The sequence below is a fragment of the Cervus canadensis genome, chromosome X (assembly GCF_019320065.1).
Source record: "Cervus canadensis isolate Bull #8, Minnesota chromosome X, ASM1932006v1, whole genome shotgun sequence".
NCBI lineage: Eukaryota > Metazoa > Chordata > Mammalia > Artiodactyla > Cervidae > Cervus > Cervus canadensis.
The window spans coordinates 67,527,892-67,554,367 of NC_057419.1; the positions used below are offsets into that span (position 1 = coordinate 67,527,892).

The 26,476-nt window shown below is 36.9% G+C and overlaps 1 protein-coding gene across 9 annotated transcripts in view; it reads left to right on the top strand.

Moving 5' to 3' along the window:
* DMD (dystrophin) overlaps positions 1-26,476 on the top strand; it is a 2,532,480-nt gene that overhangs the window by 968,716 nt on the left and 1,537,288 nt on the right. The window lies entirely within an intron of this gene.

The window sequence follows — 26,476 nt, forward strand, 5'->3', positions numbered from 1 at the left end:
AACTCTTCGCATGGGGTGGCCAAAGTATTGGAGTTTCAGCTTCAGCATCGGTCCTTCCAATGAACACCCAGGACTGATCTCCTTTAGGATGGACTGGTTGGATCTCCTTGCAGTCCAAGGGACTCTCAAGAATCTTTTCCAAAACCACAGTTCAAAAGCATCAATTTTTCGGTGCTCAGCTTTCTTCACAGTCCAACTCTCACATCCATACATGACCACTGGAAAAACCATAGCTTTCACTAGATGGACCTTTGTTGGCAAAGTAATGTCTCTGCTTTATAATATGCTATCTAGGTTGGGGTATTTTTTTTTTAAACATATTTATTTATTTATTTATTTATGGCTGCTCTGGGTCTTCATTGCTGCATGTGGGCTTTCTCTAGTTGCACTTAATGGCACCCCACTCCAGTACTCTTGCCTAAAAAATTCCATGGATGGAGGAGTCTGGTGGGCTACAGTCCATGGGGTCGCAAAGAGTCAGACACTGAGCAACTTCACTTTCACTTTCACTCTCTAATTGCAGTATGTGGGCTTTTCATTGTGGTGGCTTCTCTTGTTATGGAGCATAGACTCTAAAGTTTACAGGCTTCAGTAGTTGTAGCTTGTGGGCTATAAAGTGTGGGCTCAGTAGTCGTGGCTTACTTGCATGGGCTTAGTTGCCCTGCTGCATGTGGAATCTTCCTGGACCAGGGATTGAACCCATACCCCTTATATTGGCAGGTGGATTCTTAACCACTGGACCACCAGGGAAGTCCCCTTAAGTCTTTTATATTTATTTTTCTAAGGATTTGATGTGCTTATAAAAAATTTGCATTGTCAAATAACTTCTATTAGTTTCTTTGAAAGAGTTATTATACTCCAAATGATATACTACCATAGAGCCACTAAGACAAAAGTTATAAAAGAATATTTAATGACCTTGGGAAATGTTTACAGTATATGTGAAAAATGTAGGTGGGATAACATTATGACTCATTTTGAAAGAATAAAATCTATTTGCATGTTTATAATGAAAACAATGTTATCAGAATATTTCACCCTGAATTGTTCTACAGTGATTCTTATAGGAAGGTTTTAAATCTTTGAATTCCTCACATTTTCTTGTTCTCTTCAATGAGTTTATGTATTTTAAATATACATACAAATATATTTTATTTTTAATGCCAAAAAATTCTCTCACATGTACTTTCAACTTTCAATAAATGAAAAGCATGAAAAGAAAATAATTAGTGACATAAAATCTCAAATCTCTTAAAAAAATCTCAATTCAGTAAACAAAACTGAAAACAATAAATTGTATTTTAATTCCATGGTGGCTCAAATAGTAATGAGTCTGACTGCAATGCAGGATACCCAGGTTTGATCCCTGGGTCAGGAAGATACCCTGGAGAAGGAAATGGCAACCCACTAAATTATTTTTGCCTGGAAAATCCCATTTATGGAGGAGCCTGGTATGCTACATACAATGGGGTTGCAAAGAGTCAGACATGACTGAGTGACTTCACTTTCACTTCAATCTATAAATATTAGCAAAATGATAAATAGTACACGATGTATATAATAAAGTTCCACATTTAAAAATATAACCAGATGATATTATAGGCCAGTACTTGTGTGACTGTGCTGTTAAAGAGATTTTGTAAAGGAGTTGGTTAACATTACTGACTGTTGAAGAATATAGAATCTTAACTGACCCCAGAATGGTAGGTCAGTGCATACTATTGAAGGTAAAAGGATATAACTATTAAAGTCTGTAAACCCTAAGAGTTCATTAAGTGTAAGTAAAAGTATCTATTACCCCATTAACATTACCCCATTATTAGCATAATGTTCGAAATGTTTTGTAGGTATGTATAGTTGGTTGTAGGGATAAAGGATCCACAGGATCCATCATGTATTAGAGGAATTCATTGTCTCCAAATAGTAAAGAACCCCTGCTAAAAATAAAATATGGTGAGATGCTGAGGACTTGGGAAGCCAGGCAAAATTGTCCGTCCTATGGTTCCTCAGATAATTGTTTCATGTTTTGTTATCTATATCTAAAATCTAGTAGATTGAGAAGCATGAAAAAGGATTTATGTTTCAACTAAAATTATGCATTCATGGAAGGAAGGAAAGAAACGGATGCCATGTGAGTTGAGCCATTCCCAGAATAAGCAGTGAAAGGAATTCTGTTGATTCAGCTGAGGAATATATAATCTCCTTCTGTATAAAAATAATTCCTCACATTTTGTAGCGCTCATACATCCCTTTTATATGCTATGTGTCGTTTTATCCCTCAGTGAACTCGTGAGATAGGAGATAGAATGTAATTCTACAAATTAACATGTTGAATAATTTAACCAAATCACCACAGTCAGAAAGATGGGACACAACACCATTTTTAATTCCTAGGCTTTTAACCATTGTATTAGCCTAAGAGCCTTCCCAGGTGTTGATCTTAGTGTTCTTAGATAATGTCTTTAGTGATGAATAAAAATACAAAAATTGATAATGCTCTTTAAGCAATGTGGCTCAAGCTGGTCAAGAATCTGCCTGCAATGTGGGAGACCTGCATTCGATCCCTGGGTTGGGAACATCCCCTGGAGAAGGGAAAGGCTACCCACTCCAGTATTCTGGCCTGGAGAATCCCATGGACTGTATAGTTGATTGGGTCACAAAGAGTCGGACACAGAGTCGGACATGACTGAGTGACTTTACTTTCATATACCAAGCATTACTCTTAAACCCTCTCATATATTAACCCAGTCTTCATAACAACCCCATGAAAAAGACTGTATCATTATAGTCATCTTGCACATGAGGAAATTGATACAGACTAGTTAAAAGATCTGTTTAGTCATGCAGATAAAAAGTGGTTGAACACTCAGTGTCTGACTTCATAATTTGTCCTGTTAACCCCTTATGCTGTGTGTATGTGTGTGAGTGTTAGTTGCTCAGTCATGACCCTATGGACTGTAGCCCCCCAGGCTCCTCTGTCCATGGAATTCTTGAGACAGGAATACTAGAATGGGTTGCCATTCATTCCTCCAGGGGATCTTCTCGACCCAGGGATCAAACCCAGATGTTCTGAATTGCAGGCAGATGCTTTACCCTCTGAGCCACAAGGGAAACCCACAGACAAAAAGCAGACCTAGTTAGTGAACAAAGCTTACATTTTTTTGTATGCACACACACAGATTCTTTGTCATTTACTAAAAGTGAATGAATGTATGCACAATCTAGTGGCAGAAACTGCAAATCAGGCAACCTGAAAATAGAGAGGTAAAATAAAGACAAACGAAGGGTGAAGGCTGGGTAACTGGTATGATGAAGAATAATTGATGTAACATCTATCAACTGTTGATTTCAGTAATCCTTTTGTCTTAGGAAGAGATTCAGATTATATCACCCTTAGTTTAGTTGAGAGAGAGAAACAGAGAGATTGAAACAGAGGGGAGTTAAAAGAGACAGAGTCAAAGAGAAAGAGAGAGTTGTTTTAAAGATTCTAATTTATAGCCAGCTTGTAGAAAAATATGGTGCATTAAATTCCCATTTGGCATCCTGATTGTAATAAGATAGTACACCCTTTCTAAAAATTTCCATTTGATGAATAAGGGAACCAATTCAAATTGTCTTCATTTTATTGATAATAGCATCAGTGGCATTAATGATAATGCTTTTTGAGTAACAGCAATTAACTAGATTTGGTGAACTGAGCAATTGAACATTGAATTTGAAATCAGAACATTTGGCACTGAAGATGCTAGGAGTACATATTAAAATGATTGTTGATTATTTAAAGATTTATTAAGATGATGAAGAACATTAAAGTGTATTATATCCTGTGTTATTTAGGATCCTCTCAGTTTCAAACCTACTTAAGCCACATAAAGATGTATTGACTCGGTAAATAATAAGTTCAAGGTTGCTCAAGGGTTTAATACAGAGTTTCATCACTGGATTCAGGACTAGGTCTCTGTTTCTCTTCAACTCTCCCCTTCCCAGCTTGTCAGATTGATACAGACTGGCTTTCTTCAGCAACTGGTGGAAATGCTTGTTTCCTGGTTCACAGCCAGGAGTTAATAGTGTATCTTTCCCCAAATAATAGACAAGAAGTGTGAGTTTCTCTCTGATTGGAACCTCCTAGATCATGTCCGTGACTGCACTGAGCATATCATTGTTGCAAAGGGGATAGAATTATCCACACTGTTTTGCATGAATCCCACATTTACATATGGATTTGAGGGTGAGCTCTATTCTGTCCCAATCTCCAGGCATACTGCTGTCTATGGGGAAGTAGGAGAAAGGATATGGGGTGGGCAGTCAGTCACAGTGTCTACTAGAGTCTTCCTTTACAATTTTTATTTATTTTCTATTTGACTGCACTGGGTCTTCGTTGCTGCATGCAGGCTTTCTCCGGTTGCAGAGAGCAGGGGCTACTCTTCACTGCGGTGCACTGACCTCTTATTGCACTGGCTTACCCTTGTTGCGGAGCACAGGTTCTAGGCACATAGGCTTCGGTAGTTGCAGTGTGGGGCTCAGTAGTTGTGGCACGCTGGCTTAGTGCTCCGCAGTATGTAGAACCTTCCTGGACCAGGGATCAAACCCCTGTGCAGGCGGATTCTTATCCACTGGGCACCGGGGAAGTCCCAGTCCTCCTTTTTATTTTTTTTTTCCATTTATTTTTATTACTTGGAGGCTAATTAGTTTACAATATTGTAGTGGTTTTTGCCATACATTAACATGAATCAGCCATGGATTTACATGTGTTCCCCATGAGACAAGTGCTCGGGGCTGGTGCACTGGGAAGACCTAATCCTCCTTTTTAAACATCCAGTGTTTAAGTTGCAGTTCAGTCTCCATAGCACATATTCACTTTTGGAAATGCCCACCTAACATCCTTGAAAAGACTGTGTGTACAATATGTTCCAGCAATGATATCCCGTTCCACATTTGAGAATTTTGGGTGATCTGCAGTCCCTTTCACTCAGACTATGATGCAGGACTTCATGGTCCATTGGGCAATGATTAAATGGGAAAAAAAGGTTGAAGTTCAATACCCCTAAATAAAAATGAAGAACACAGAATATCTTGACATTTAAAAAATAAATGCATAAACAAATAGAATGAAAAAGAAAAATGTTTATAATATCCTGTACTGTCCAAGTTCCTGGCAATTCTTCTTTCTGTTCATTAAAAAGCCTTGCTTAATAATTGTCTTCTAGATTTTGAGACTGACATGGGGGAAAATGACGTTTCAGTGGAGCATACCACTTTAGTCTTCTGCGTGTTTTTTGGGGTCCTGGTGTTTACCCAAGGTATTCTTCAGTCAGACTTGGGATTTCTTTGGAAAATCAGATTTATTTACAAGTTTTAGACATTTAGTATTTTTTCCTTTTTAAGTCTGTGACAAAAAGGTCCTCTGATCTAGTTCTAGTCTTCAAATGTGAGCTCCTTTGTCTTCCTTAATATGTCTCTGTGCTTTGCACATCCCCTGACTGAGGCAATTTGCAACAGAAGTTTTGGATAGGAGGCCCAGCCCATCTCCTCTTTGACTGGGCAGCTTCTTCCTGATAGGAGTGATCATCTGCTTTATCAGAAAAGTGCTGTAGGGAAGCCCTATGGTTGTTTTTGCTTTAAGTACTTATGTCTTAAATTATGCCCTTTCTTTCTTTCATTAGATCTGGAATAAAAATAAAACTTGGCTTATCTAGTCCCATCAGGCTCCAAATTATCAGCCTCTCAAGCCATTTATGTTCTAAGCCAGAGGCAGCAAAGATCTCTTAAAAAAAAAAATCCAAATAAGTGACCTTTAACATGAGGGTTTTTTTTTTTTTCTTGGTATGAAAAGACTGGTAGATGTCAACTTCTTTGTTTCTCTCTTATCCGTTAATAGTGTTGGTATGCCAAAGTATGTGTTTCCGGGTAAAATAGGTTATTGTTTAATCAATTTTTTTTTATTTTTATTTTTTAATTTTTTTTTTTTATATTTTTTTGTATCTTTTTTTGATCAATTATTTTTAACCATGCAACACCTATCACCCTGATATAGCTGGTTCCTTATCACTCTTGGTCCTTGTCTCTCACATATTTCAGTCTATTCAGCATTTTAGGATCTGTTACTTTTAACACTTCACTCTCTGACTCTAATTTCCATATATCTTAGAATGTTTTCTGTTGCTCTAATGGCAAACTCATGCATAAGGTTTATGTGTTAACCCTTTCTATGAAAAATTACTGCATTTTAGCATGGGTAGTGACATACGCGAGTTAAGGAAAGATAATGTATTTTCAGGCAGTAGTCATCTTATTGATTCAAATTTGCCCCCACACCAGTATATCCCAAAGTACACCCAAGGCATAATAGGTACTTTTTATTTTTTTTTTTGTATATAGTACCTAAGTTATTGTTAGATGGAATATGTATATGTGCATGTTCCTTCATATTAATGGGTGATTCTTTTAAAGATGACAATTCATGTTAAACTTTTGTCATTTCACCTCTCCCTATCACATACATATCTAAAACTGGAAACTGTTCTTACTAAGTCTAATTTAGTGCTTTAGCAGGTGTATTAGTAGAAAGTGTTTCTCTTTAAGTATTAAGGAAACCATGCAAATGAAAAATATTGTTACAGTTTTAATATTTTCCTCAGTTGTACTGAAATTCATTAAAAATAATTGCATTGGTACATTTTATCTATTTATACAATCCTTGTGTTTTAAACTATAAATATTCACCTAGATTCTCAGTTTAGTAAGTCACTTTTAGGTAGGATTTTTAGAAATAGATTTGTAGAACATTTAGCCTATTGCAACAGTGAATTAGACTATACCAGTTTTAATTTTAATATTTGTGTTAAATAAAATGCATTTGCTTTACATAGAGCCATGTTAGTGCTTTGTCTTGCTAACATAATACAATTTCCAATTGACCTTCACCCAAAAGACACATTTTAATACACATACATATATACAGAAAGCATCTGTATTGGAAATGAAACAGCTTTTCTTTCATTAGAGATTTTTTGTGATTATACTTCGGGAATTACTGGCTTTTGTAATAGAAACTCCTAGAAGAATGGTGGGATTCTGGTGAGAATTTAACCCAGCTTGTCTTCACACTGTAGCTCCATTACTTTGATTTCTTGGCCCTATCCTCCTCCGCTTCTTCAATCAAGTTTTTTTTTTTTTTTGTTTCCAGGACTCTTTTGTTATAATAGCAAGATGACTACCAGAATTTCCAATGGTTCTTTTTTATTTGTTATGCCCAAGGGAAAAGGACTACTTTTATTCTCAATAATTGTACCAAAAGCCTGGTGACTCTTTTGGTTGGAATGTGTTAGGAAATGTCTCTCTGATTGTTACACTGTGGGGAGCAGAAAACCATGTATATGGGTTTGTATTCTATGCCCCTGAGCCAAACACTGTGGCAAGGAAAATTCACTTAAACCAGTCAGGGCTCATTTCTGGATTGGGATTGAGATTAATCCCAAACCAACCATAGGGCTGCTATGCAAGGTGAAATAGGTTGAATATATTTGGGGAATTATTTTATAGTAATATTTGATTGAGTTCAGTGTTTTTCCATGGTTGATTATGAAAATCTTTAAGGGAATAAGAGCTATCATATAGGATTGTTCTAATGTGTGTGTATCATTTTTGTTTATGTGTGTGTGTATGTGTTTGTGCATATGCCTTTATATATTTTTTCACTGGTTCTAGAATATGTTTCATTTTTCCTTGGAAAACTTTTCATTTCCACTAAATTTTTTATCTTAAATAAATTACAGTTGGATACTTAAGAAGCCGTCCCACACCAATCAGTCATGCTTAATGCAGGTCAGACTATTACTGATGTGTCAAGTATTTCTAGAGCAGTGCTTTAGACTCTGTCACAGAGCTAAATATATTCAACATTTAGCAAACATTTATTGAGTACCTGTTATAAGCAAAGTGCTATGCTAGGTACTCTTATGTATATGAAGATAAATATATGTCATAAAACAATGACAAATTGGCTTTCAGAATGTGCTCATTTCCAATATCATCACATTTTTCTTCTCTGTCATTTTTCATTTCATTATAGGAAGACCTTGAGGTTTTGTTTTTTTTTTTAAGAATAAAGACAAAAATAATGATGCATGAACTCACTTGAGTTGGTTTCATGCTACACATCTTATATAAGAACATAAACATTTATGAAGTGTAATGCATGCACTTACATAGTCTAGATTGTTATTAAATTTCCCATTTTTGTATTTTCTTCTCAGAGATTTCTGACCTTCAAAATTTGGCCAGCTTCAAATTGCTGGCCTTTGAATTTACAAAAACAAAGAAGAGAGTTTAATAAGCAGTAAAATGAAGCTATTTATCTGGATAGATTACTTTGTAAAGTGCAAGTATAGAAGACCCTCCTAGGTCAACCTAATATATGATTTCCAATTTTTCTAAGTAAATTTTATTGACTTACACATTTGAGTAGAAGATAACTAATTACCAAATAGTATCTACATTTATCTACATATATCTACATTTATCTACACAAATTCTGATGGTACTGGTGTCAAATAGTCAAATATATGTCTACAGAAATTTTTAAGCAATCTCGACTTGTTAACAGTAATGGCATTGTAATCCCAATATAGTTTCCTGTTTTAAAATGGTATATATCTGTAACATATATTTATGTAACATTTATATAGGGTAGATTTTGGAGATAAATAAGAACCTAGTAAACTATGTATGTGTGTCTATGTGTTAAGGACATAAATTTAAAAACGGATGTTGTTAGTTGGGATAAAAAATGAAGTTTGATGAAAACAGTTTGATGTCTGGTAATTGACAAATGTTTAAGAACCAGACATAATTCCCTGAATAGTGGAGAGATATACATTATTCAGAACATTCAATAGGCACCAAAGCCAAATTTCTAAATGAACCAAGGAGAGAGAGGAATAATTTTGAGTGATTTATCCTAATTATTATTGGCACTAGAATATTAAGCATTTTATACCTACCTACTTGTAGCTGAGGCTACTTTCCTAAGTTTTTATTTTTCCCCAAAATGTGTACCTTCAATCACACTCATGGGTCTTTACAATTCTTTGTTTTGGCTAAGTCAAGAAAACCTAAATGAATCCTATGGAATGTGCTGTATATACACTTTTATCTCACTTGCCCACACACATTCTTCCTGTTTACAGTAACACATTTGTCTTAGCATTATACTGCTTTTGGCCTTGACAGAATCTGTTCAAATTAATACAGTGTTCAGTACTGCAATAACAGAATAGACTGTAGTTCTGCAATTTCTTTTTCTAATCATTTGAAGCAGAGAAATCTGACTGCACTATTATGGATCTTCAGTACAAGATAAAGGTATTTGTCTCACTGCAAATAATTCTGTGTAACTTCTTAATCAGTTGTTTTGACTTCTTGATAAAGTTGATCTTCTTGATCAGTTTATTTTCTTGAAATTCAAAATAGACTAAGGTTTTCAAAATGGTCATATGCATGCTATTAACAGTGTTAATCACTATTATGATCATTTTTGTTACCATGCAGTGGATACTCAATATATGGCAGGAACATGTGGCAGTTGCTTTGAAAACAGTGTCTGTAATGCTTACCACCAATCAATCTTCCCACTTTAGAGATTCAGTTAGATGATTTGCTGACAGCACAAAGCTGGCAAGTGGCAGAGTAAAATGGAATCCAGGCATCTTGGATTCCTAAGCCTAAAATTTTAAAATTATACCTTTTTGCATTTCCATTAAAATTTACTGTTAACTTACAATAGTTCTTAAATATTTTGCATAATAATGTAGTATGTGAAGGTCAAACACTGATAGTTCAGTCAGTCAACTGTTTATTGATGATCTCAGTTGTGTTAATTACTAGTATTATTTGACTTACCCTCCAGGTCCTTATGGACTTGAGGAGCCAGACACTCTTCCAACTGCTTTGAGACACAGTAGAATTAAGAAGTGTAAAAGACATTCATACAGTTTGGAAGCATAAAACATTGCTTCATAAATCTTGACTTTGCAGATTGCAGGAGGAGGTGTAACTGAGTGATGTACCCTGATAGGCAAATAGGATTTTTCATAGGAGGGTTTTCCCATGCAAAGATCAGTCTCTTTTATGGAATCACATGAGAAAGACATAGAATCTTTAGTCCATTTTGCATATGACATGTAATGTAGACGGTGGTAGGAGAGCAGTAGGAGAGGCAACTGGAAAGGAAAGTTGAGGACAAATTGTGTAGGATCCTTATATTATGCTAAAGGGAATACATTTTATTGACAAGGCCATTGGCAGGTTTTGAATATGGAGCTCTGTGTTTCAACCCAAGGTTTTAAGGAGCTAACTCCAGAGGACTTGGGGCATTAGAAGGATGAATAGAAAGGGCCATGCTTAATTGGAAGTGTCAGTGACACCTCTAGGTGGAGGTGCCTAACTATATTTGGAAATCAGGATTTATTCTCAAGGTATCCGTTAAGACCAGTGACACAGACATACAGAATAGGGACTAGGATGGAAAGAGATAATAGGGCAATGCATAAGCATATTTGAGATTTCACAGAGAGAAAAAGTACAGTAAAATTTGGAGGGGTTCAAGAATAGAATATTTGAAGTAATATGTTTAAGCAGGCAAAGTAACAGCAACCTGAGTTGGTGCAGAGATGGGATAGGAAGAGGAGTAGTTATGTGTGATTACAGAACTTCGTCATAAGAGTACTATAACATGGATGATTAAAAAAAAAACAAACTGAAGACGGTGTGCATGTTCAATGATGTCAAATGCTGTAAATGAATTGAAGAGGATGCAGATGGAGGAAAAGCAGTTGGATCTGCTGTTTTAGAAGTAGACTTGTACAGTTTGAGAAGGCCATTTCCATAGAAGGGTGGGAAGTAAAAAAGATTGCATAGGTTAAAGGTTGATGACAGCACATTGGAAGCAGAAAAGTAGAGTGATCTATTTGGAAGTTCAGTGATGAAAGAAAGGAAGAGATGGAATAGTAGACTGAAGAGTGATAGTATTGGACAGATATGTTTTAGATTGGGAGAGATTTAAGCAAGGGTGTTGATATACTCTACAGTAGTATACTATGTGATAGGAATCTATAGTACACTATGTATACCAGACTATCTGTTGTATGTATCAATAATATGGTATAAATCTACAATGGCTTGATATTGTGGGAAAACAGGTACATAAAAATTGACATGAACACTCATGATGCATCTTCAATAACAAGGTTTTGTTCCATTAATATTTAACTAATGCAATTCCATTTTTAGTAAGCGATTGTTATTAGTATTGATTCCCACTTAATCCTTTGCAATGCCTTAAAGTCTCAGTGTATTTCCTCCCTTTATTAAAAAGTAATCTTTCATGTTTGAGTTTTGTCAGAGAGCAAGATAACACAGGGCGTAGAGCATAGACCATGACATCGCTGGAACATTTTAACATGATTTGATTTTATAAAACACAATACAATAGGGATCAGGCAGTGCTTTGTTTTAAAACATTCACTGCTGGAATTCAGTTATTCATGCAAAAGTTTGCTGATCAGTAGGGCTCTGTCCCCTGATGCCAAGTTGTTAAGCACTTTCTACAGCTTATTGTGAATAATGCAGAGGGTCAGTGGGACCCTTTAAACCCAAATCCAGAGACAAGCCTTCTGAAACACATGGTCTCCCACAGTCAAGCATTGCAACAACTTTCCTATCTAGAAAAATGCCAGTGAACTTTCTGAGTATTGATAGCTAGTTTTTACACTCATAAAACTGAGGGAGAAGAAAATATTCTTTACTCAAAGTCCACAACATTAATACACATATGGTCATATCAGTGTATGCACTGTGGATGTTTAACGATTAAATGTGATTCAGAATTAAAGGATGCCAGTAACCAGAGCTCAGTTCTTAGACCACAGTCATTTCTCTGATGATGTCATCTAGTATCCTATTATCAAATGCCATCTGCATGTTGACTGCCTCCCAAATGTTTCACCCAGCTCGGAACTTTCTGCTCAGCTCCAAACTTGGATGCACAATTCAGTAACTCGCTCCTAGTCAATTCAAATTGAACATGTTCAAAATTGAATCAACTAACCCCCAAATCTGATTCATCTGCAATCCTTCCTATCCCAGTAAGTAGCAACTCCACACTTTCAGTTGCCCTAGCTAAATACTTAGTCTCCCTCTTTCTCATCCCTTATATTATTGCTCAGAAAATTATGCCAGGTCACCATGCCCAATCTGTATCCAGAATCTGGCCACTTCTCACCACCTCCATTGTCCCCACATCATATCTGGTCTGGATTGTTGAAATCTTCTTTTCAGCTGCTCTGCTTACTTTGGCCCTTGACTTACCTACATTCACTTTGTCTACTAGAGGGTCCTCTTAAAATGGAAGTCAGATCCCGTCACACTGCTGCTGAAAATCCTCCAATGGCTGGTCACACACTCGGAGTGGAATGTAGCCCTGCTGTGTTGAGTCCGCACACAGTCACCTCGCTGTCCCCGCTTCATCCCTTCTTTGGCCTTCCCAGCCACAATTCTTGCCATCTCTCATTCTGCTGAAACCATCCTAGACTCCATGCCTTTGCCTCTAGGCATGTGCCCCCTACATAGTCACATGACTCCCTCTCACATCTTTAAGTCCTTTTTTTCTCAAATGGCACTCAGTGATATTTTCTCTGAACTTCCTAAATTAAATCCCCTGGGTCCCCCTCTTTCCTTGACACTTCTTATTCCCCCTTTTCCCCATTATTTCTCTCCATAGCACTTACCAGCTTCAAATTTACTTATTTAATTTGTTTAGCATGCCTCCACTAAGAGGGTTAGTTCCACAAAGACAGGATTTTTGTCAATTTTGTGTATGACTGTATCACTGTTGCCTAGAACAGTACCTGACCCTTAGTAGTTGCTCAGTAAATATCAGCATTTGTTAAAGAATCACTAAAACATAGTAGAGTCAGAATTTCATATGCTTTCAGAGCCCTTCTCTACAAAATGAATAAAGGTATGATGTATGGAATATATATAATCTGGTTTGCTAATTGTTCCTCTACCTGGCATCTCTGTAATTATAACAACTTTATGACAAATTGTAAGATCATGGCATCCAGTCCCATCACTTCATGGCAAATAGATGGGGAAACAGTGGAAACAGTGGCTGACTTGCAGATGGTGACTGCAGCCATGAAATTAAAAGACACTTACTCCTTGGAAGGAAAGTTATGACCAACCTAGACAGCAGATTAAAAATTAGCGACCTTACTTTGTCAACAAAGGTCCATCTAGTCAAGGCTATGATTTTACAGTAGTCATGTATGGATGTGAGAGTTGGACTATAAAGAAAGCTGAGCACCGAAGAATTGATGCTTTTGAACTGTGGTGTTGGAGAAGACCCTTGAGAGTCCCTTGGACTGCAAGGAGATCCAACCAGTCCATCCTAAAGGAGATCAGTCCTAGGTGTTCATTGGAGGGACTGATGTTGAAGCTGAAACTCCAATACTTTGGCCTCCTGATGCGAAGAGTTGACTCGTTTGAAAAGACCCTGCTGCTGGGAAAGATTGAGGGCAGGAGGAGAAAGGGACAACAGAGGATGAGATGGTTGGATGGCATCACCGACTCAGTGGACATGGGTTTGGGTGGACTCTGGGAGTTGGTGATGGACAGGGAGGCCTGGCGTGCTACGGTTCATGGGGTCTCAAAGAGTTGGACACAACTGAGCGACTGAACTGAGCTATGACAAATCATAAAGTTTTCAATATTATTAGTTGAGAATGGTTTGACAAAGACAAGTTTACTGGTTCATTGTGAATATCTTACTTATTAAAAAGCAAAATAATAAAGACTGTGGCATTACAATTTCTATGTTTAAGGATATATTACCTATAATGAATAGAATATAGAAGAGATTTAATTTTATGAGTTCCTTATTTCTTCCAAAAACAAGGATATACATATGTATGTGTAGTTTCTAGATTATGATTGAAGCATTTGATTATAATTATTTTTAAATAACATCTATATTTTTTGGGTAATGTTTTGAAAAAAAATTCCTTTTCTGAAAGGCAATAAAATAGCATTTTGGCTTGATCTGATACTTCCTGTGAAAGAAAAATACATTGAATTTTAAATCTGTTGATTCTACCCATAAAGTTCTTTTTAAGTACCAGATTGGTAACTTGAAATTTAAACCGTTGTCTCATGAACTTGATGTGAGTTCAGTTATGCATTTGTATACATTGTTCATGCTGTTTTGAATGATAAGTGTTGCCTCCTGAGGAAGTTCAGTTTCATTAAGGTCTATATTAGTATAGTCAGAGCTTTTATATTTCATTAAACCCACGTTTCACTGGTCCTTAAATAGTGATAGTTGGATAAAAAAAGTTGAGGAAGAGAATCAGTCATAAGAGATCGAGTGTGTAATGAATAGAAAGGAAGTTCTTTTAATCTTTTCTGTATGTTTAATTTTTAATGATGCAATAATAACATTATAGACATCACTGTTAAAACCTGTGTGTGTGTGTGTGTGTGTGTGTGTGTGTAATACATTTTAAAGATTTGTTTCCTCTACGTCATTCCCTATCTTAAATAACATTTTCTGAACTATGCATTAGGTTCTTTTATTTTAGCCTGTATTTGATACACAGACATTTATATTGGTAAAGAAAAATCAGTATTTGTCCTGTGGAAAAAATGTGTGCTTATATATCTGTCATAAAACTATTAGATTCCACAAGAACCCAAGGCAAACTCATTTAGCTATCAGGTGTAATTGTGCTTTACCTCAGATGGTTTTCTTTCCCTAGAGGACAGTCAGGAATGCTGGTGGCATCAAATGCTCAGGTCAGCCTCAAACTAAACAAGGAACTTTTTAGCTCTGTCCACCAGGCACACTCTTTTCTCCCCCAAGTAACTATTGAGTCATAAATCTTCCTCTGGAAAACTGATTTTCAATTTCTCGTCTTCACACTAAAAAATGGTCAATATATCGGCAATGAGTGTTATGTATTGCTCACTGGCCAGTGATATCTCTAAAGGTGGCCTATTACATCCAAAAAGCAAAGGGCTCTGAGTCCTGTAGGGTGCCAAAACCTCCAGTCAGTTTAGTCAGTATTTCAGACAATATAGTTGGAAAAAACATCAGTCAAGACACATCGCCATTGTATACATTAAATATCTTTGTGCATCCCATTTTGGTTAACTTTTCTGGCATTTCTAAATGTTGTTGCTGAATATGCTGCTGACAGGGAGCAAATTTCATTATTTTGAATTTCGGCAGCCTTTCCTTCTTTAGCCTTAACTTCCTTGTTGAGGTGCTAATGAGCTGTGAAAAGGCCAAATGGAAGAGGAATAAGAGCTCCAGATAATCCATACTCTGATAAACTACTCCCTCAATAATTGGCAGTTTATGGTTCTTCTGGGACAGTGGCAGAAATAAGCAATGGTGGCCAAGTATATGGAGCAGCGCGTGTTAATAACATTGTAAAAGAGGTTTACAAGGCAATCAGAATTGTTTTAAACAAATGTCATGTGTGTACCTTCAGGCCTAGGCACAATTTGATTATCCAAAAAGCTTTATAGGTCAGATTGAGCTGCATCCCAGGATTTCTAAATCAGAAGGTTCTAAACACATTTGTGACTATCTCCCTTCTAGCTTCAGTGAATTTCCTCTTCCTGATTTATAGTTTCCCCAGAACAAAGACATACTTGACCTTCCTTTCCTGCTCATTTGCATGTTTTTAATTCATCTTCACATTAAAGTTTTTAATTGCTGCTACATTTTAATACTCAGGTTTTAATTCGTTGTTTTAATTTGTGTTGTGGCGATAATTCTGTTTCCTTCCTAGTGTAATATGAAATAAGGCCAATATATTAAAAAATACCTTTCAATAGAATAAGTAGTAATTTTGTAGAAAATTTCCAGGAGTTATACTAATCAAGAAGATGATAGCTGACACTACTCAAGAGTATTTTTTAAAAAATGAAATATTGTTTTTAAATATAGTATTGATAGTCTCAGTATGTGAACAAAGAAAGCTTTTTTATCCCTTTTCTTTCCCTTCCTATTTCAAAAAGTAGAGCAAACAATTTGAAATATGCCAATAGGCATTTTTTTAGATTTTGGCGTATGTTCCAAGTATGATTATATATCAACAAAAAAATCCCAGTGATTGTTGTTACATATTTTATAGTATCCATAATTTTATGTGGTGATTAAAAAATTTGAGTGTATCAGTAAATTATAGGGCATTTCACTAAAGAAGCCCATTGTAAATATTTAAAAATCTTTACATGAACAAGTTATCTGTTGAGAATACAGAAATTGTACACTAAAGCCAATTGTATTTTAAACATATGAAAGTATTCATAGAAGGGTCTATGAGAGAGACAGACTAGATGAATCAAAGAATTCCATCAGTGGTTCCTGGGGTATGTGAAAGACATATCATCATTACATTCACATAAAGTATGGCACAGTATTACAGTTTGATTTTTAAATGCAATTTTACCAATCTAGCTATCTCTGGGAAATATTTCTTCCCTTTAAGTTATTAAAAATATGTGAGGTAACTTAGTTAAAATTACAGGCTTCTATGAAACAGATGCTGAGTTCAGCTCCCATCTCTGCTCTTTATTGACGGTAACCTTGGGCAAGTTTCTAACCCCCATATATATCAAGTATCCTTCCTGTAAAATGTAACCAGTCAGTTCAGTTGCTCAGTCGTGTCTGACTCTTTGTGACCCCGTGGACTGCAGCACGCCAGGCTTCCCTGTCCATCACCAACTCGCGGAGCTTGCTCAAACTCATGTCCATCATGTCGGTGATGCCATCCAACCATCTCATCCTTTGTTGTCCCCTTCTCCTCCTGCCTTCAGTCTTTCCCAGCATCAGGGTCTTTTCTAGTGAGTCAGTTCTTTGCATCAGGTGGCCAAGTGTTGGGGTTTCAGCTTCCTCATCAGTCCTTCCAGTGAATTTTCAGGACTGATTTCCTTTAGGATGGACCTGTTGGATCTCCTTGCAGTCCAAAGGACTCTCAAGAGTCTTCACCAATACCACAGTTCAAAAGCATCAATTCTTTGATGCTCAGCTTTCTTTGTAGTGCAACTCTTACATCCATACATGACTACTGGAAAAACCATAGCTTTGTCTAGACAGACCTTTGTTGGCAAAGTAATGCCTCCGCTTTGTAATATGCTGTCTAGCTTTGTAATATGCTGTCTAGATTGACCATACCTTTTCTTCCAAGGAGTAAGTATCTTTTAATTTCATGTCTGCAGTCACCATCTGCAGTGATTTTGGAGCTACCACCCACCCCCCTCCACCCCCGCCCCTGCCGCCCAGCAAAAAAGAAAGTCTCTCACTGTTTCCACTGTTTTCCCATCTATTTGCCATTAAGTGATGGGACCGGATGTCATGATCTTCGTTTTTTGAATGTTGAGCTTTAAGCCAACTTTTTCACTCTCCTCTTTTCACTTTCATCAAGAGGCTCTTTAGTTCTTCTTCACTTTCTGCTGTAAGGGTGGTGTCATCTGCATATCTGAGGTTATTGATATTTCTCCCAGCAGTCTTGATTCCAGCTTGTGTTTCATCCAGTGTAGCATTTCTCTGATGTACTCTGTATATAAGTTAAATAAGCAGGGTGACAATATACAGCCTTGATGTACTCATTTCCCAATTTGGAACCAGTCTGTTGTTCCATGTCCTGTTCTAAATGCTGCTTCTTGACCTGCATACAGATTTTTCAGGAGACAGGTCAGGTGGTCTAGTATTCCCATCTCTTTAAGGATTTTCCACAGTTTGTTGTGATCCACACAGTCAAAGGCTTCGGCATAGTCAATAAAGCAAAAGAAGATATTTTTCTGGAACTCTCTTGCTTTTTGTATATGTAGACAGTAAGCATTCCTTATGTTGTAAAGTTAAATTAGGTAGTGTAATGGTGTGCTTGCAGCAACCTTACAAATAGTAAACACTCAATATATTATACTTGTGTACTGTTTATAAATTCTATAATAATTTAGAGGGTGATAAAAGCATTATAGATTAGAGCATAGTGTAGAATGGGGAGCACCTAACCACAAGATAAAAAAGATGATACACTGGGGTTTCAGAAGAACATATTACAATATCTCTTCATATGCATACTTTGTTTGAAATTAAGAAATTAGTAAATTTTACTAATATACAGGTTCTTAGATGATGTCATGTTATTTCATGTCCTCAGTCAGAAATCTTTAATCAGATGGAATGCTACTGGGCCTTATTTATTGGCATCACTGGTGTTCTGTATCTGTTGCATTCCCTATGAATAGTTAGATGGGTTTACCAATTGTATTATCTTAAGTAGTAAAATTGTTGTTATTCATTCTCTAAGTCACATCCAACTCTTTGCAACCCCATGGACTGCAGCTTGCCAGGATCCTCTATCCTCTGCTATCTCCCAGGTTTGCTCAGATTCATGTCCATTGAGTTGGTGATGCTATCTAACCATCTCATCCTCTTTCGTCCCCTTCTCCTCCTGCTCTTAATCTTTCCCAGCATCAGGGTCTTTTCCAATAAGTCAACTCTTCGCATCAGGTGGCCAAAGTATTAGAGCTTCGGCTTCAGCATCAGTCCTTACAATGAATATTCAAGGTCAAGGTGCCCAGTAGTAAAATACCTATTTTTCAATAAAATGGGACATTTTTCGATAAAATGGGAGTGTCCCAGAAAATATTTCTTATTGCATAGAAGTGTTCTACATATTTTTTTCAAAGAAAAAAAAACACAAGTATTCCAAAAATGCTGAACATTTCTGTGTCAGCAATGGCTATGCATACTATGCTATTTCTCAGAGATTTCCAAAAGCAGGAAAAAACACTTGATCTCTCCTTTCAAGGCAAATTTCTGTATTAATCGATGATTAAGAAAGGAACTACACATGTAAATCCATGGCTGATTCATGTCAATATATGGCAAAAACCACTACAATATTGTAAAGAAAGGAACTACATTATATAGGAAATTTGTGTTATGGAGAGTGCATTTCAAAAAAGAATGTTTGACAATATTCTCATGATCATGTGTCAGTTATGAAATCTTTAACATCTACACACAGAAACTTGAAAGTAGAAAAATTTTATTTAAAATATAAATGAAATGTTTTTGTGAGGTTCTGAATCCCTATTATAAATATAAACATGTTTTCATTTGATATTGCAAGAAGTCCTGATTTGGATGATATAAGATTAAATTGTTTTAGCTAAAAATTTTGTAATATCTAGTAGATTGGGTGCAAAATGAATAGGGGAGCTAAGTCAAATCAGTCCTCAAAATTGCTGTGGAACAAAGTGACTTAAAAAGTGGAATATACAATCCCAAGTGTTATTTTAATAAAATGAACAATTTTCAGAGTTGAAGAGCATTATTGTAAGGTTTAGGAAAGGTCATGCAAGAGATGAGATTTGAGCTGGAACTTAAAGAATATGATTTAAGTATTGTGGGAAAGTGGTTTTATTTATTTATTTTACTATTCTGTGTCGGTAACAGAGAAATAAACAAGTAGGAAGGTAAGACGTGAAAATTAATGATTCATAGGTTTCCAAGCTGTGAAAGGGAGAATGGAGGAAAAAATCTGAGACCATTAGATAATAGGGTATGAATTTGGGACTGTATTCTAAGAGTAAAATTACCCATGTTTATTGCATGTAATAGTAAGAAACTCAGTAGAAACATCACAACTATTCTCGAGTTGGGTTGAAACAAGCTGAAGATAGATGAGAAGGAATCAATTTGGGGGGCATGTCATTAATGTCATCCTTGTGTTGTTTTAGCAGAGTTTCTCGCAGTGTTGGTCTTGACATTCAGGGCCTGATCATGTTTTTGTGGCAGGGAGGTGGGGGGTGGTAGTATTTCCTTATGCTGCTGCTGAGCTGTGCGGTGTAGAATGTGTAGCAGTGGCCTTGACCCTCTAGATGTCCTCAAAGTCAGCAGCACTCTCCACCCCCAGCAGTGATGATCCAAACTGCCTCCAGATACTGTCAGATGTCCCAGGAGGGCAGAATAGCTCCTGGTTGATGTCACTAGGAATGAAAAAGAAGAAGTGAATGTGAAATAAATTGTGAAAGCTGTTGTTTGCCAGACAGCTTTCAACCAAACTGTTGAAGATAAAAGAATAAGTCATTTCAATAATAAGAGAATTTTTTTTTAGACTAAGGCACACATATGTCTTTTAAAAAAATTATTTGACTGCTTTGGGTCTTAGTTGTGGCATGCTCGATCCTTCACTGTGATGCATGGTCTTCTCTAGTTATGGCACGCGGGCTCTAGAGCACATGGGCTTGTTCGTTGCAGTGTGCAGGCTTATAGTTGCTCCAGGCATGTGGGATCTTAGTTCCGCACCCAGAGATTGAACCTGTGTCCCCTGCATTGAAAGGCAGATTCTTAACCGCTGGACCCCCAGGGAAGTCCCCACATATGTCTTTTTGACATACATTTTCTATGTCACACTCACTTGGGAATCTGTTTGGCATTCCTCCTCATGTTTTCCACTGCCTCATTTTATAATATATACATATATACCCTTAAATCCTCTTACAGTATCTTCCCTAAATCTGACTTTTGAGTCTTTCATTCCAAGATGTGAAAGGAAATATTAGCACATCAAGAGACTGAAAACTTGTCAAAAGGTGTCACACCTTTTATTTCTCTCAAATACAGTGAGCCTTTGTCCACTCTTCTCAGTTCTCTAAACCTTCAGATTAAGAGCTTTAATTGTCAGTGAGACCCTGCAGTGTAAACCTTGAAGCAGGCACATTATTGTTAGGAGCCAGTGATAAAATGGATGAACTGCCCGTTGCCCTCAGCTGACTAACCTACCTACAGGAGCAGGCCAGAGGACTGCTTCCAGCCTTTATTACTTCGCTTGAGGCAGAGGGCAGGATTTGTGGCTGATAATGAAATCTATCCAGAGTCTTCCCAGGGCTTAATATCATTTGCATTTTCCTTATAAATGTCAAGCTCTCAAGGCCTTAAACAAAGGATCTCTTTCTTCCCTTGAAGAGAACAGGGAGACAAACAGTACGCTAAGGCAGTAGGTACTTTCAATAGAAGTGAGGTGTGCTGTTTCTTCTCTCTGCTCGCTGTGGAAAGATGCAATATCTTTAGACTAACTGACTTATGAAAAATGCCCTAATATTAATATAAAGTAAGATGGAAAATTATTACCTGGCAGGCACCAGGAGACTCACTGTTTTATTCAACAAAGATCTAGTATGTTCTACTATTTGTCAGACACTGTAGTGAACAAAACAAAACTCTATACCCATGGAGGTTACATTTAATGCACCATGAGGGTTTTTCTGAAAGATATACCACACCAACCTTCTAGGAACAAGGACAGGAGATGAAAAGCATGCAAATTAAATAAAGAGAAAACCCAAGGAATTTAAATGATATATATGCAAGGAGATGGCATAATTCAAGTAGCTGGTGTACCTAAAAGTAGTAGAAATAACCAGTGCATTTGAGGAAGTTACCTGTTTAGCCAAAGTATGTTGAATTAGGTTACTATTTTTTTACAACCTAGAATCAAAGTAAAAGCAAACCCCCCTTTGTTGATGTTACTGTTTACTTCTGTATTCTGTGTTGTACAAAATAAGAACAATGAGGTAATGGCAGTGACTTTATAAAGGTTGGATGGGAAGGGTAATGCTGAATGTTGCTAAAACTCTGTATATTATCTGTAAGCCTTACACACACTAAGTTAATATAATCATATCCATTTCAGGTATGTACCCAGAGTCTGAAATGAAATAACTTTGTCAAGCACACACTGCTTATAAATTCTAGAGGCTCAGGAACTTGAAAGGTTTAGCTGACTCTAAACTGAGACCAAATTGGAGTTCCCTGAAGGCAGGCACTGGTTCTGTGCACAGTGATGCCTTTGAGACTCTGCTGCACACAGGAGTGGGGGTGGGGCCTGGGAGGGCAGTGAGATTTTAGAGAAGGCTGGCTTGGACCTTCAGTGGAGTGGCAGAGCCACCCAGTAGGGTCAGTTCGAGGGGGAGAGGTTGGTGGGAGAAGCGATAATTAACTGTTGGAAATTCTTGAGTCTGTAAACATAAGTGAGATTTCATATGGGAAGCCAATCATCAAGCAAAGGCAACTGCATGTTAAGGGTCTAAGTTAGTCTGACACCTGTTTTTTGTACTTCAAAGTTTGATTGGAACACCTCCAGACTCATTCACTTATGTGTTGTCTACATCTGCTTTTGTGCTGCAGTCTGCAGTGACAGAGCTGAGGAGGTGCAGCTGGCCTGCAGTGGGCTGCAATGGTGGAGGTATTCACTATCTGGCCCTTGACAGCAAAAGTTTAAGGCTTAACCATCCTTGGATTTATAATAGAGTAAGATTCTCCACTGAAGTATGAAACGAGGAGGCTAGGATGAGTATAGCTCTAATCAGGTTTGTGTATTTGGGTGAAATCTAATCTGATAACTTGTTGAAAAAATGAATAAATAGCTAAGAATACTCTGATAAATAAAGCAAGAAGTTTTCAATGGCTGTGTGGAAACACATAATGGTTAATTTCCTTCATAGCTCACTATTGAGCATTTTCTGTGTGTTATGGACTTCCCTGGTGGCTCAGACGGTAAAGCGTCTGTCTGCCTGCAACGCAGGAGACCTGGGTTCGATCCCTGGGTTGGGAAGATCCTCTGGAGAAGGAAATGGCAACCCACTCCAGTACTCTTGCCTGGAAAATCCCACGGACATAGGAGCCTGGTAAGCTATGGTCTATGGGGTCACAAAGAGTCGGACACGACTGAGCGACTTCACTTTCTTTCTTTCTGTATGTTATAGTAAACTCTATTGACAGTAGTCTTTTGGGGAAAATGTTATTTATAACTTAGTGAAGTAAAAAAACAAAACAAAACAAAATAACTTAGTGAAGTGAAGTCGCTCACTGGTGTCCGACTCTTTGCGACCCCATGGACTGTAGCCTACCAGGCTCCTCTGTCCATGGGATTTTCCAGGCAGTAGTACTGGAGTGGATTGCCATTCCCTTCTCCAACTTAAACTTTATTTATAACTTAAACTTTATATAAATTTTATATAATTTATATATATAAATACATACAAGCTTGGAAAATAATGAGCCCATTTTAAAAAATTTTGGTAAGTAAAAAATCGTTTGCCTAAAGCAATATGCTTATGAATTCTTTTCAACTCAGTATCATCCAGTGAGTCATATTTGTTTTAGATATTTATAAAAGACTGATTAAAATAAGTAAAACTTGGTATATTTGCATTAGGCCTACTTTAAAGTAGGTAAGATCGAGTTGAGGAAAATAACATTAGAAATTGATTTGGTCTTCTTAGACATTTTGTAGCTGTCTTATTTTAAAATTACTTTTAGAAAATCCCTGATTGTTTGAATTCCCAGCTTATATGAATTCCAACCAAATATTGACTTTTAAAATTACTGACACATACCAAAAAATATCACAGAGTTCATCTTCCTTCTTTGGAATCCATGGATCTTATAATATTCCTCCAGCCCTTCAGAATGACAAGAAGGAATATAGGGAGTCTGATTTGTCCTCAAGCATCTTTTGGTGTGAGCTCAAGTTTCCTCATCTGGAAAATGGGCCCCTCTTTGGTTGATTGTAAGAATTATATGATTTAATGTGTGCAAAAAAATAACTACGCTGGAAATCCTTCATGAACTACCAAGTTAATTTTGGAGAAAGTTGTTTCACATAGTTGTTTATTGATATTTATCAAAAAATTGATTGTAAACTTCATTTTTTTTTAAATGATATCTTCTTTATTGGGTATTTTGTTTTATTTGGGTATTTTATTGGGTATTTTGTTTCTATTTAAATCCTTTGTTATTTATTTCTAAACTTCCTTAGGCTTAAGAGACTGCCACAGAAAAGGAATTAATGGACACATAAATTATTAAAAGAAATATTGGGAAGAAGTACATACATTTTTTTTAATGTCTTTTATCAGGTTGAGGAAGTTCTTTACTATTCCGAGACTGTTCTGTGTTTTTGTCATGAAAGGGTATTGGAAATTGTTGAATGGTTTTTCTACATACATCAGTAGAGATGATCATCTGTTTTTTCCCCCTTTATTTTATCATTACAATGTATTACATTTTTTTAAAATGGAGTAGAGTAGACTTACAATGTGTTAGTTTCAACGTGTACAATAAAGTGAGTCAGTTAGATATGCATATATATCTATTTGTCTAAGAGTCTTTCCCCTTATATGTTATTACAGAATGTTGAGTCCAGTTCCCTGTGCTGTACAGTTGGTGCTTGTTGGTTGTCTGATTTATAGGTAGTAGTGTGTATGGTAATCTCAGATTTAAAATCATGGATATATGCTACCACGATGCTCCTATTTTTTAAAACATGATAGTTGGTTTGTTGTTGTTCAGTCACTTAGCAGTATCCGACTATTTGCGACCCCATGTACTAGAGCCTGCCAGGCTTCCCTGTCCTTCCCCATCTCCCAGAACTCAAACTCATTTACATTGAGTCAGTGATGCCATCAAACCATCTCATCCTCTGTCGTCTCCTTCTCCTCCTGCCTTCAATCTTTCCCAGCATCACAGTCTTTTCCAATGAGTCAGCTGTTTGCATCAGGTGGTCAAAGTATTGGAGTTTTCAGCATCAGTCCTTCCAATGGATATTCAGGACTTATTTCCTTTAGGATGGACTGGTTGGATCTCCTTGCTGTCCAAGGGACTCTCAAGAGTCTTCTCCAACACCACGGTTCAAAAGCATCAGTTCTTTGGCGCTCAGCCTTCTTTATGGTCTGTCTGTCACATCCATACATGACTACTAAAAACACCATAGCTTTAACTAGACAGACCTAGTTGTAATGTCTAGGTCTCTGCTAGTAATGTCTCTGCTTTTTATTACGCTGTCTATTGTGATAGCTTTCCTTCCAAGGAGCAAGCATCTTTTAATTTCATGGCTGCAATCACCATCTGCAGTGATTTTGGAGCCCCCAAAATAAAGTCTCTTACTGTTTCCATTGTCTCCCCATCAATTTGCCATGAAGTGATGGGACCTGATGGCATGATCTTAGATTTTTGAATGTTGAGTTTTAAGCCAACTTGTTCACTCTCCTCCTTCACCTTCATCAAGAGGTTCTTTAGTTCCTCTTCACTTTCTGCCATAAGGGTGGTGTCATCTACATATCTGAGACTGTTGATATTTCTTCCATCAATCTTGATTTCAGCTTGTGCTTCATCCAACCGGGCATTTCATATGATGTACTCTGTGTTTAAGTTAAATAAGCCGGGTGACAATTTACAGCCTTGAGATACTTGTTTCCCTGTTTTGAGCCAGTCCATTGTTCCATATCCAATTCTAACTGTTGTTTCTTGACCTGCATACAGGTTTCACAGGAGGCAGGTAAGGTGGTCAAGTATTCCCATCTCTTTAAGAATTTTCCAGTTTGTTGTGATCCACACAGTCAAAGGCGTTAGTGTGGTCAATGAAGCAGAAGTAGATGTTTTTCTGAAATTCTGTTGCTTTTTCTATGATCCAACGGATGTTGGCAATTTGATCTCTGGTTCCTCTGCCTTTTCTAAATCCAGCTTGAACATCTGGAAGTTCTCGGTTCACATACTATTGAAGCCTAACTTGGAGAATTTTGAGCATTACTTTGTTTGCATGTGAAACAAGTTAGTTAAAACATATTTTATATGAGACCATAAATTAGAAGAACAAACAAGTTTTAATGACAAATAATTGATAAATAAAAATCAACTACCCAAAACAATTTAATTCACTGAATATTTATTAGTTATTTTTGTCCTGTCTCTTCTATTACATGTGGAGGCAGGGTCTCTGTTTTCATAGACCATAAGGGCTTGTGTAGTATCTAAAGGCACATACTGTATTCTATACTTGAAGGTTGCTAAGAGAGTAGATCTTAAATGTCTTCACCACAAAAAGAGATATGGTAATTATGTTACATGATGGAGGAATTAGCTAAAGCTATAGTGCAATATAGGGTTCCGTGGTGGCGCAGTGGTAAAGAATCCTCCTGCCAATGCAGGAGACATGGGTTCGATCCCTGGGTTAGCAAGATCCACTGGAGAAGGAAATGGCAACCCAATCCAGTATTCTTGCCTGGGAAATCCCTTGAACAGAGGAGCCTAGTGGGCTATTGTCCATAGGGTCACAAACAGTAGGACATGACTGAGCACGCACACACATAGTACAGTATGGAAGTGCATCAACTCAACACACTGTACACCTTAAACTTACAGAATATTCTGTATCAATTATATCTCCATTAATTGGAAAAAATGAAAGGTGTATGGACTGAAAAATGATGAAGGAACATGAACTATGGCCTTCACTGAGAATGTGTTTTTCAGATGTATTATCAGACACACATAGGATTTTACTATAGAAAATGTATTTTAAAATCATATATTAGCTCTTATAAATATCTATGC